Below are 12,500 nucleotides of genomic sequence, written 5' to 3'. Positions count from 1 at the left end.
TCATCATAGCCGACGATGGGAAGACGGACGAACCGTCCGCCGCATCGATTGGTTTTGATCTAATAAAAGCATTCCTCCCATCTCTGGGTGGAATTCTGGTTTGCATGTATTAGCTCTAGAATTACCACAGTTATCCAAGTAAATTGTTGTACGATCTAAGAAACCAAAACTGATTTAATGAGCCATTCGCGGTTTCACCTTAATTCGGTATGTACTTAGACATGCATGGCTTAATCTTTGAGACAAGCATATGACTACTGGCAGGATCAACCAGGGAGCTTAAAGAATTATTTCATTTTTCTTAAGCCAATTTTATTTAACATCAAATTGGGTCTTTCTACGTTCGACGGCGCCTTTACAATTTAACAACGACCGATCGACGTTAAGACTCACAATTCTCCTCCTCCTCCTTTTCTCTCTCTCTCTCTCTCTCTCTCGTTTCGATTTTATTACGAATCCTCCACAACCTCAATGCCGGAGATTCGAAGAAACGCATATCGACGTAGTAATGCCGAAGAATAATATTCTCTCCGGTTCAAAAAAGTTTTGAAAGCACGTACACACCGCTTTCACGCCGTTCGTCGAAACGTAAGAAGCGCGTAAACCGCACACGCTCGGAACGAATTAATCGATCCCCATTCGGTGTAAGCGCGTAACAAGCACGCTGGACGTTGTGTTCGTTTATTTCAGTTTTTCAGCTTAAACGTTCCCTTTTCTTTTATGATTATTTTTGTACAACTTTTTGTACACGAACCAATTTGCAGCTCTCCTCTTTTTGCCCGTTTCCTTTTCTGGTTCGTAATATTATTTATATTACGTGAAGTTATATTATAAGTCTTTGATATACAATATTTCGTTTAACGACACAACACCGAAATAGCGCGTATAGCGGATCACGCTGGACAATACGCTATGGCGCGTACAGCGGACATGCTGTTCGTCGAAACGAATCGAAACCGTGTCGATATAAACGTTTCGTTCCTCCACGGGGGTCTCTTTCTCTTATTTTGTATCGATAAAGCGCGTAAAAAAATGCAAATCCTTTCGTGCCAGAAAGATTTCTCGTTGAAAAGTTTTAGAAGCACGTAACACCGCTTTTCATTTCACGCTTTGCATCGAAACGGTATAAGCACGTAAACCACACACGCTCGCTCGTATTGAACCTCCACAATATCGGTGTTCTTTCGCCTTTTTTCATAAATACCATTTTTTGCAATGAACCAATATCAGCTTAAACGTTCCTTTTTTATTTGGTTCTTCTCTCTCCTCTCATGTGTTTCAGTCATATTAAAAATTGTTGTTCCTCCAAACTCTCTCTATTCTCTCTCCTTTCACTCTCTTTGGTATTTTATTTAAGACACACCGATAAAGGTTAGCGCGTACAGTGGCGTGCTGAACGTACCGTGATAGCGCGTACAACGGACATGCTGTTCGAAAAACGAACAAGAGGAAGCACGTACAAAGGTAGCTCGCGCTAGGCATATATCGATACGAAACCTCCGTTTTTAGTCTCTCTTTTCGTCGTGGATATCGAAGAAGCGCGTAAAAGAAAATCCCGCTAAAACTCTCTCCGTGCCGGAAAGTGTGTATCCGTTGAAATTTTGGAAGCACGTACACCCGCTTTCACGCTTTACATCGAAACGGTATAAGCACGTAAACCACACACGCTCCGTATTGAACCTCCACAATATCGGTGTTCTTTCCGCCTTTTTCATAAATACCATTTTTTTGTGATGAACCAATATCAGCTTAAACGTTCCCTTTTTTTATTTGGTTCTTCTCTCATGTGTTTTTCAGTCATATTAAATTTTTGTTCCTCCAAACTCTCTCTTCTATTCTCTCCTTTCAACTCTCTTTGGTATTTTATTTAAGACACACCGATAAAGGTTAGCGCGTACAAGTGGCGTGCTGAACGTACCGTGATAGCGCGTACAACGGACATGCTGTTCGAAAAAAACAAATCGGAGCAAGCACGTACACAGAGAATTTTAGCTCGCGCTGGGCACATCGATTCTTACAAATCCACCCAAATTTTTATTTTCTCTCTCTCAAAATTTCGTGTCATAGTTACGATACACACCGTAATAATATTTTTTGTACGTATAAGCGAAAACTCGATGTAATATCGAGAAATCACCCGTACCGAAAACTCTTCACTTTGGAAGAAGTTTCCATTTCAGAAACCGTTTTTACGAGTCATAGTTACATATTATTTCGTTTCAATATCTCTGCGCTGTACGTATAGTGAAGCATTTATTTAATATTTTACTTCATCGTACCGAAAAACTCTCCGCGAAGAAGAAGTTTTCTCGCGCATCGAGAAAATATTTAGGCGTTCGAGACGCACAAAACATTAAGGGGACGTAATATCATTTCTGAATTTCGGAATAAATATTCCGTTTCAAAATTTTTTAGCCTCTCGACTGAAGGCGTTGTAACGAACAAGTTCGTTCAACACCACTATCTAATTCATTTTTAAAATAAATTTTATAAAACCTTTTTTGGCCCGTTTTAGAACGGTCGGTTTTATTCTATCCCTTTTTAATTTTTAGTAGCCTGTGCCGCTTGAGTCAGTACAACGTACACACCAAAGTGCATACGAGTCACCAGCCTCATGTTAAAGGTTCGTCGCATATGTGCCATTTGGTCTTAGACGCCGACACGCGACAATGCAGTGTGGAGAAAATCCTGCATCGATACCGAGAACACGAACAGTCGAGGCAACACGAAGTTACGCACGAGGAGCGGTGGACTAGTTCTCAACCGAGGTCATAGAATAGCCACGCGCCCGACTCTGTTCCGTCTGGTACGATCGGACCGAACGTCTCCTTATAGGTACCGAACGGCCGGCCGGATGGTCGGCGACGCCGGCCGTTACGCACGGGCGCTTACGATGCTAACGCGCGATCCGAACGTGCCAATTCGAAAGTGCGGTAAAACTTAGCGCGAAAAAATCGATTTTTCAAAAAGTTGTCAAACACGCTAAAAAGTATACGGACGATGTTTTAACAATTATTTTACGAAATTTAATGACAAAATTAATCGAAAAAAAATTTTTTTTCCTTTTCTCGCCAAAATAAATACCAAACGAATTTCTAACGTAATAAACGAGTAACAAATAACAGTATACGTCCAAATAACATACAAGAATCGAGAAAATATTTATATTTTTTCAAAAAATTGAGCAAAAATCTCTCCGCATAGTCGGTTCGGTGCCGAGTCCGAACGTACCAAAGTCCCTCCGGCATAGTCGGTTCGGTGAATCGACGACTGACAACCTATATAAAAAACGATTAAAACCTATAGAATAACGTATCACTAGAACATTTATACCATTTTGGCACGTTCGGATTCATAATTAACGAAATTATCGAAAATTTTTCATTGCGCATAGTCGGTTCGGTGAAAAGGTGACTGACAACCTATATTAAAAATGATTAAAACGTATAGAATAACGCACTACTAGAACATTTATACCATTTTGGCACGTTCGGATTCATAATTAACGAAATTATCCAAAATTTTTCGTTCCGCATAGTCGGTTCGGTGAAACGATGACTGACAACCTATATAAAAAACGATTAAAACCAATAGAATAACGTATCACTAGAACATTTATACAATTTTGGCACGTTCGGATTCATAAATAACAAAATTATTGAAAATTTTTCGTTCCGCATAGTCGGTTCGGTAGGCCGTCCGACCGGGACCAAGTCCTTCCGGCATAGTCGGTTCGGTGAAACGATGACTGACAACCTATATTAAAAACGATTAAAACCTATAGAATAACGTATTACTGGAACATTTCTACCACCTCGGCACGCTCGGATTCATAAATAACAAAATTATTGAGAATTATTCGTTCCGCATAGTCGGTTCGGTGAAACGATGACTGACAACCTATATTAAAAACGATTAAAACCTATAGAATAACGTATTACTGGAACATTTATACAATTTTTGCACGTTCGGATTCATAAATAACAAAATTATTGAAAATTATTCGTTCCGCATAGTCGGTTCGGTGAAACGATGACTGACAACCTATATTAAAAACGATTAAAACCTATAGAATAACGTATTACTGGAACATTTATACAATTTTTGCACGTTCGGATTCATAAATAACAAAATTATTGAAAATTATTCGTTCCGCATAGTCGGTTCGGTGAAACGATGACTGACAACCTATATTAAAAACGATTAAAACCTATAGAATAACGTATTACTGGAACATTTATACAATTTTTGCACGTTCGGATTCATAAATAACAAAATTATTGAAAATTATTCGTTCCGCATAGTCGGTTCGGTGGGCCGTCCGAGCACGACCAAGTCCGTCCGGCATAGTCGGTTCGGTGAAACGATGACTGACAACCTATACTAAGAACGATTAAAACCAATAGAATAACGTATTACTAGAACGTTTATACAACTTTGGCACGTTCGGATTCATAAATAACAAAATTATTGAGAATTATTCGTTCCGCATAGTCGGTTCGGTGAAACGATGATTGACAACCTGTATAAAAATTGTTCATAACCGATAAAGTAACGTATTTCTAGCACCGATATACCGTTTCGGCACTTTCGGATACATAATTAACGAAATTATCGAAAATTTTTCATTCCGCATAGTCGGTTCGGTGAAACGATGACTGACAACCTATAATAAAAACGATTAAAACCTATCGAATATCGTATGACTAGAAGATTTATACCGCTTTGACACGTTCGGATTAATAAATAACAAAATTATTGAAAATTTTTCGTTCCGCATAGTCGGTTCGGTGGGCCGTCCGAGCACGACCAAGTCCTTCCGGCATAGTCGGTTCGGTGAAACGATGACTGACAACATATATAAAAAACGATCAAAACCTATAGAATAACGTATTGCTAGAACATTTATACCACTTTGGCACGTTCGGATTCATTATTAACGTAATTATCGAAATTTTTTCATTCCGCATTGTCGGTTCGGTGAAACGATGATTGACAACCTATATAAAAATTGCTCAAAACCAATAAAGTAACGTATATCTAGCACCGCTATACCGTTTCGGCACGTTCGGATTCATAAATGTCGAAATTAACGGAGAAACATCGTTCCGCATAGTCGGTTCGGTGAACCGATGACTGACAACGCATATAAAAAACACTTAGAATCGATGCCGTAGCCGATTTCTATTGCCGCTAGAACGTTTTGGTACGTCCGAATTCAATATCGTAGAAATCATCCACGAAACTCTGTTCCGCATAGTCGGTTCGGTGGACCGTCCGAGTGCGACCAAGTCCCTCCGGCATAGTCGGTTCGGTGGATCGGCTACTGACAACCTATTGAATTATTGCTTAGAATAGATAAAGTAACGTATTTCTAGTGTCCCTATACCGTTTTGGCACGTTCGGATGCACTATTGTAGATATTATCGATAAAACTCCGTTCCGCTTAGTCGGTTCGGTGAACCGATGACCGACAACGCATAGAAAAATCACTCAGTATCGATACTGTAACAGATTTCTATTACCGCCATAACGTTTTTGTACGTTCGAATTCAAAATGGTAGAAATTATCGACGAAACTCCGTTCCGCTTAGTCGGTTCGGTACGGAGCGCAACCGCGACGATGTCCCCCCGGCATAGTCGGTTCGGTGGATCGGCTACTGACAACCTATTGAATTAATGCTCAGAATCGATGCAGTAACGTATTTCTAGCATTCCTATACCGTTTTGGCACGTTCGGATCCACTATTGTACATATTATCGACAAAACTCCGTTCCGCTTAGTCGGTTCGGTGAACCGATGACCGACAACGCATAGAAAAATCACTCAGTATCGATACTGTAACGGATTTCTATTACCGCCATAACGTTTTTGTACGTTCGAATTCAAAATGGTAGAAATTATCGACGAAACTCCGTTCCGCTTAGTCGGTTCGGTACGGAGCGCAACCGCGACTATGTCCCCCCGGCATAGTCGGTTCAGTGGATCGGCTACTGACAACCTATTGAATTAATGCTCAGAATCGATGCAGTAACGTATTTCTAGCATTCCTATACCGTTTTGGCACGTTCGGATCCACTATTGTAGATATTATCGATAAAATTCCGTTCCGCTTAGTCGGTTCGGTGAACCGATGACTGACAACGCATAGAAGAAACACTTAGAATCGATACTGTAACGGATTTCTATTTCCCCCCATAACGTTTTTGTACGTTCGAATTCAAAATGGTAGAAATTATCGACGAAACTCCGTTCCGCTTAGTCGGTTCGGTACGGAGCGCAACCGCGACTATGTCCCCCCGGCATAGTCGGTTCGGTGGATCGGCTACTGACAACCTATTGAATTAATGCTCAGAATCGATGCAGTAACGTATTTCTAGCATTCCTATACCGTTTTGGCACGTTCGGATCCACTATTGTAGATATTATCGATAAAATTCCGTTCCGCTTAGTCGGTTCGGTGAACCGATGACTGACAACGCATAGAAGAAACACTTAGAATCGATACTGTAACGGATTTCTATTTCCCCCCATAACGTTTTTGTACGTTCGAATTCAAAATGGTAGAAATTATCGACGAAACTCCGTTCCGCTTAGTCGGTTCGGTACGGAGCGCAACCGCGACTATGTCCCCCGGGCATAGTCGGTTCGGTGGATCGGCTACTGACAACCTATTGAATTAATGCTTAGAATAGATAAAGTAACGTATTTCTAGCATTCCTGTACCAGTTTGGCACGTTCGGGTGCGCAATTGTTCGAGTTATCGACGAAACTCCGTTCCGCATAGTCGGTTCGGTGCGTCGTTTACATTTTCTAAGTCCTGGCCGCGTATTGCTTTCTCATTTCCAAAGTCCTGGCCGCGTATTGCTTTCTCATTTCCATAGTCCTGGCCGCGTATTGCTTTCTCATTTCCAAAGTCCTGGCCGCGTATTGCTTTCTCATTTCCAAAGTCCTGGCCGCGTATTGCTTTCTCATTTCCAAAGTCCTGGCCGCGTATTGCTTTCTCATTTTCAATGTCCTGGCCGCGTATTGCTTTCCGTCTTTCTAACATCCGACCGTGTAGTACTTAGCATTTTCGAAGTCTCAGCCGCGTTATGAGATTTATTTTTTTAAGTCCGCCGGCGCTCATGGCTTTATTTTTTTCTCTACGCGCGCGCGCGTGCCTTTCTATTTTTTTTCTAAGTCCAACGGCGTATTGCTTTCAAAAAATTTTCTTCGCGCTTCGCGCGAACGAGGAACAAAAAAAAAATTTTTTTTTCCTCTCCTCTCACTTACTTTCCTTGCCTTTCCCCCCCCTTCTTCACCCTTTTCTTCACACTTTCGCTCTCTATATAATATATATATTATTATGTCTAATAATATAATCAACTATTATTTATTATATTAATATTATAATATAATATAATTTATAAGTGTGATGTTAAAACCTCATTCACACTCTCAAACTTATAATTAATTTGATCTCTCCAACACTTTTATTAGGGGCCTTTCTCCTCAAATCGTAATGTTCCACTGTAACATCGTGGACATAGATACTGAGGATAGACCACGGAGAGATCATATATTTCTGACACTTCTTGTATTAGAAACTTTGCGTTTCGTTGCTTTCGCAGATGTTCGTCGTCCACATCTTGTTGTGCGAGTCGCATATCTCAACCTTCGTTCTTTAATTCTCACAAAGTTGTACGAAGTCGCGAAATAAACATGTATCTCGCATTCGTACGAGAGGTGTCTGGCCTTCCTCAGAACACCTCTCTCTTTATTAGTACGATCTAAGTATATATCTCGTGTGTCTCGTGCCGAAGTCCAGAAAAATTTCTATAAACTTTGCCTTTTTTCCATACGGCAGACACATTTTTGCTTAGGACACCTCTATTTTGCTTTGCAAAATTTTATATAACTTTATTTTGGGGACGTAATCTTAGCATGTATTATTCGATGTATTTTAACATCAGTTACTTCTCGTCATTCGCCACAGTTCTGCTTTTTACCACACTTTGGGTCCTTTTCAACCCGCGGTAACATTTGGCGGAGAGCGACGCTGCCCCATCGTCCGGCATGTTCGGACCGTCGTCTCCCATATAGATACCGAACGGCCGTCCAAATGGTCGGCGACGCCGGCTCTTACGCACTGAACCTTATAGTGAAAAAGTGCGATTTTTGCTCAACTTTTCAAAAGTCGATTTTTACTTTAAAAATTTTACGAACTTCCCAACTTACGTTGTCGTTCGTCATATTTCCATGCACCACCAATTGCCATTTCATATCATTTCTCATGGTACGAAAGTATCGAAGTAAAAATACTTAGTCTTTCGTACGAGAGAAATTTTGCCTTAGGACACCTTCACAGTTCGTGTAAAATTTCATTAATTTTACTTTGAACATAATTCTAGTTTATGTCAGATCGATGCATTTTAGCAACGATTATTCGTACTTGCCAAAGTTCCGCTTATACGTATATTGGGTCTGTTTGACCCGCGGTAACTTATGGCGGAGAACGACGCTGCCCCATCGTCCGGTATGTTCGGACCGTCGTCTCCCATATAGATACCGAACGGCCGTCCAAATGGTCGGCGACGCCGGCTCTTACGCACTGAACCTTATAGTGAAAAAGTGCGATTTTTACTCAACTTTTCAAAAGTCGATTTTTACTTTAAAAATTTTACGAACTTCCCAACTTACGTTGTCGTTCGTCATATTTCCATGCACCACCAATTGTCATTTCATATCATTTCTCATGGTACGAAAGTATCGAAGTAAAAATACTTAGTCTTTCGTACGAGAGAAATTTTGCCTTAGGACACCTTCAGTTCGTGTAAAATTTCATTAATTTTACTTTGAACATAATTCTAGTTTATGTCAGATCGATGCATTTTAGCAACGATTATTCGTACTTGCCAAAGTTCCGCTTATACGTATATTGGGTCTTTTTGACCCGCGGTAACTTTTGGCGGAGAACGACGCTGCCCCATCGTCCGGTATGTTCGGACCGTCGTCTCCCATATAGATACCGAACGGCCGGCCGGATGGTCGGCGACGCCGGCCGTTACGCACGGGCGCTTACGATGCTAACGCGCGATCCGAACGTGCCAATTCGAGAGTGCGGTAAAACTTAGCGTGAAAAAATCGATTTTCCAAAAAGTTGTAAAACACGTTTAAAATGATGATAAATGAATTCGTGTATAAAAAATTTTTTTTTTCGGTAGAAATTGAGAAAAAACCGCTCCGCATAGTCGGTTCGGTGAAACGATGACTGATAACCCATTAAAATAATGATCAGACCTGTTAGAGCATTGTATTCTTAGTACTCCTATATGGTTTTGGTACGTTCGGATTCATAAATGAGGAAGTTATTAATAATAAATCGTTCCGCATAGTCGGTTCGGTGAAACAATGACTGATAACCCATTAAAATAATGATCAGACCTGTTAGAGCATTGTATTCTTAATACTCCTATATGGTTTTGGCACGTTCGGATTCATAAATGAGGATGTTATTAATAAGAAATCGCTCCGCATAGTCGGTTCGGTGAAACAATGACTGATAACCCATTAAAATAATGATCAGACCTGTTAGAGCATTGTATTCTTAGTACTCCTATATGGTTTTGGCACGTTCGGATTCATAAATGAGGAAGTTATTAATAATAAATCGTTCCGCATAGTCGGTTCAGCGGTGAGTTCGTGCACGACTAAGTCCCACCGGCATAGTCGGTTCGGTCAAACTATGACTGACAACCCATTCCAAAAACGATTGGACTCGTTAGAGCAGTGTACTCTTAGTACTCCTATATGGTTTTGGCACGTTCGGATTCATAAATGAGGATGTTATTAATAAGAAATCGCTCCGCATAGTCGGTTCGGTGAAACAATGACTGATAACCCATTAAAATAATGATCAGACCTGTTAGAGCATTGTATTCTTAATACTCCTATATGGTTTTGGCACGTTCGGATTCATAAATGAGGATGTTATTAATAATAAATCGTTCCGCATAGTCGGTTCAGCGGTGAGTTCGTGCACGACTAAGTCCCACCGGCATAGTCGGTTCGGTCAAACTATGACTGACAACCCATTCCAAAAACGATTGGACTCGTTAGAGCAGTGTACTCTTAGTACTCCTATATGGTTTTGGCACGTTCGGATTCATAAATGAGGATGTTATTAATAAGAAATCGCTCCGCATAGTCGGTTCGGTGAAACAATGACTGATAACCCATTAAAATAATGATCAGACCTGTTAGAGCATTGTATTCTTAATACTCCTATATGGTTTTGGCACGTTCGGATTCATAAATGAGGATGTTATTAATAATAAATCGTTCCGCATAGTCGGTTCAGCGGTGAGTTCGTGCACGACTAAGTCCCACCGGCATAGTCGGTTCGGTCAAACTATGACTGACAACCCATTCCAAAAACGATTGGACTCGTTAGAGCAGTGTATTCTTAGTACTCCTATATGGTTTTGGTACGTTCGGATTCATAAATGAGGAAGTTATTAATAATAAATCGTTCCGCATAGTCGGTTCAGCGGTGAGTTCGTGCACGACTAAGTCCCACCGGCATAGTCGGTTCGGTCAAACTATGACTGACAACCCATTCCAAAAACGATTGGACTCGTTAGAGCAGTGTACTCTTAGTACTCCTATATGGTTTTGGCACGTTCGGATTCATAAATGAGGATGTTATTAATAAGAAATCGCTCCGCATAGTCGGTTCGGTGAAACAATGACTGATAACCCATTAAAATAATGATCAGACCTGTTAGAGCATTGTATTCTTAATACTCCTATATGGTTTTGGCACGTTCGGATTCATAAATGAGGATGTTATTAATAATAAATCGTTCCGCATAGTCGGTTCAGCGGTGAGTTCGTGCACGACTAAGTCCCACCGGCATAGTCGGTTCGGTCAAACTATGACTGACAACCCATTCCAAAAACGATTGGACTCGTTAGAGCAGTGTATTCTTAGTACTCCTATATGGTTTTGGTACGTTCGGATTCATAAATGAGGAAGTTATTAATAATAAATCGTTCCGCATAGTCGGTTCAGCGGTGAGTTCGTGCACGACTAAGTCCCACCGGCATAGTCGGTTCGGTCAAACTATGACTGACAACCCATTCCAAAAACGATTGGACTCGTTAGAGCAGTGTACTCTTAGTACTCCTATATGGTTTTGGCACGTTCGGATTCATAAATGAGGATGTTATTAATAAGAAATCGCTCCGCATAGTCGGTTCGGTGAAACAATGACTGATAACCCATTAAAATAATGATCAGACCTGTTAGAGCATTGTATTCTTAATACTCCTATATGGTTTTGGCACGTTCGGATTCATAAATGAGGATGTTATTAATAATAAATCGTTCCGCATAGTCGGTTCAGCGGTGAGTTCGTGCACGACTAAGTCCCACCGGCATAGTCGGTTCGGTCAAACTATGACTGACAACCCATTCCAAAAACGATTGGACTCGTTAGAGCAGTGTATTCTTAGTACTCCTATATGGTTTTGGTACGTTCGGATTCATAAATGAGGAAGTTATTAATAATAAATCGTTCCGCATAGTCGGTTCAGCGGTGAGTTCGTGCACGACTAAGTCCCACCGGCATAGTCGGTTCGGTCAAACTATGACTGACAACCCATTCCAAAAACGATTGGACTCGTTAGAGCAGTGTACTCTTAGTACTCCTATATGGTTTTGGCACGTTCGGATTCATAAATGAGGATGTTATTAATAAGAAATCGCTCCGCATAGTCGGTTCGGTGAAACAATGACTGATAACCCATTAAAATAATGATCAGACCTGTTAGAGCATTGTATTCTTAATACTCCTATATGGTTTTGGCACGTTCGGATTCATAAATGAGGATGTTATTAATAATAAATCGTTCCGCATAGTCGGTTCAGCGGTGAGTTCGTGCACGACTAAGTCCCACCGGCATAGTCGGTTCGGTCAAACTATGACTGACAACCCATTCCAAAAACGATTGGACTCGTTAGAGCAGTATACTCTTAGTACTCCTATATGGTTTTGGCACGTTCGGATTCATAAATGAGGATGTTATTAATAAGAAATCGCTCCGCATAGTCGGTTCGGTGAAACAATGACTGATAACCCATTAAAATAATGATCAGACCTGTTAGAGCATTGTATTCTTAATACTCCTATATGGTTTTGGCACGTTCGGATTCATAAATGAGGATGTTATTAATAATAAATCGTTCCGCATAGTCGGTTCAGCGGTGAGTTCGTGCACGACTAAGTCCCACCGGCATAGTCGGTTCGGTCAAACTATGACTGACAACCCATTCCAAAAACGATTGGACTCGTTAGAGCAGTGTATTCTTAGTACTCCTATATGGTTTTGGTACGTTCGGATTCATAAATGAGGAAGTTATTAATAATAAATCGTTCCGCATAGTCGGTTCAGCGGTGAGTTCGTGCACGACTAAGTCCCACCGGCATAGTCGGTTCGGTCAAACTATGACTGA

General features: G+C 40.7%; 1 non-coding gene across 1 annotated transcript in view; it reads right to left on the bottom strand.

The window, feature by feature from the left end:
• Nucleotides 1-277, bottom strand: part of LOC143266469 (small subunit ribosomal RNA) — a 1,933-nt gene extending 1,656 nt beyond the window's left edge. Inside the window, exon 1 of the ribosomal RNA XR_013041444.1 lies at nt 1-277. This exon is cut by the window's left edge and continues 1,656 nt beyond it. This is a non-coding gene — a ribosomal RNA (small subunit ribosomal RNA).
• Between the last annotated feature and the right edge of the window lie 12,223 nt (nt 278-12,500).

The sequence above is a fragment of the Megachile rotundata genome, unplaced genomic scaffold, assembly GCF_050947335.1.
Source record: "Megachile rotundata isolate GNS110a unplaced genomic scaffold, iyMegRotu1 scaffold0815, whole genome shotgun sequence".
Taxonomy (NCBI): domain Eukaryota; kingdom Metazoa; phylum Arthropoda; class Insecta; order Hymenoptera; family Megachilidae; genus Megachile; species Megachile rotundata.
The sequence above is the reverse complement of the archived record's forward strand: the minus strand, read 5'-3'. Positions and strand labels throughout refer to the sequence as shown.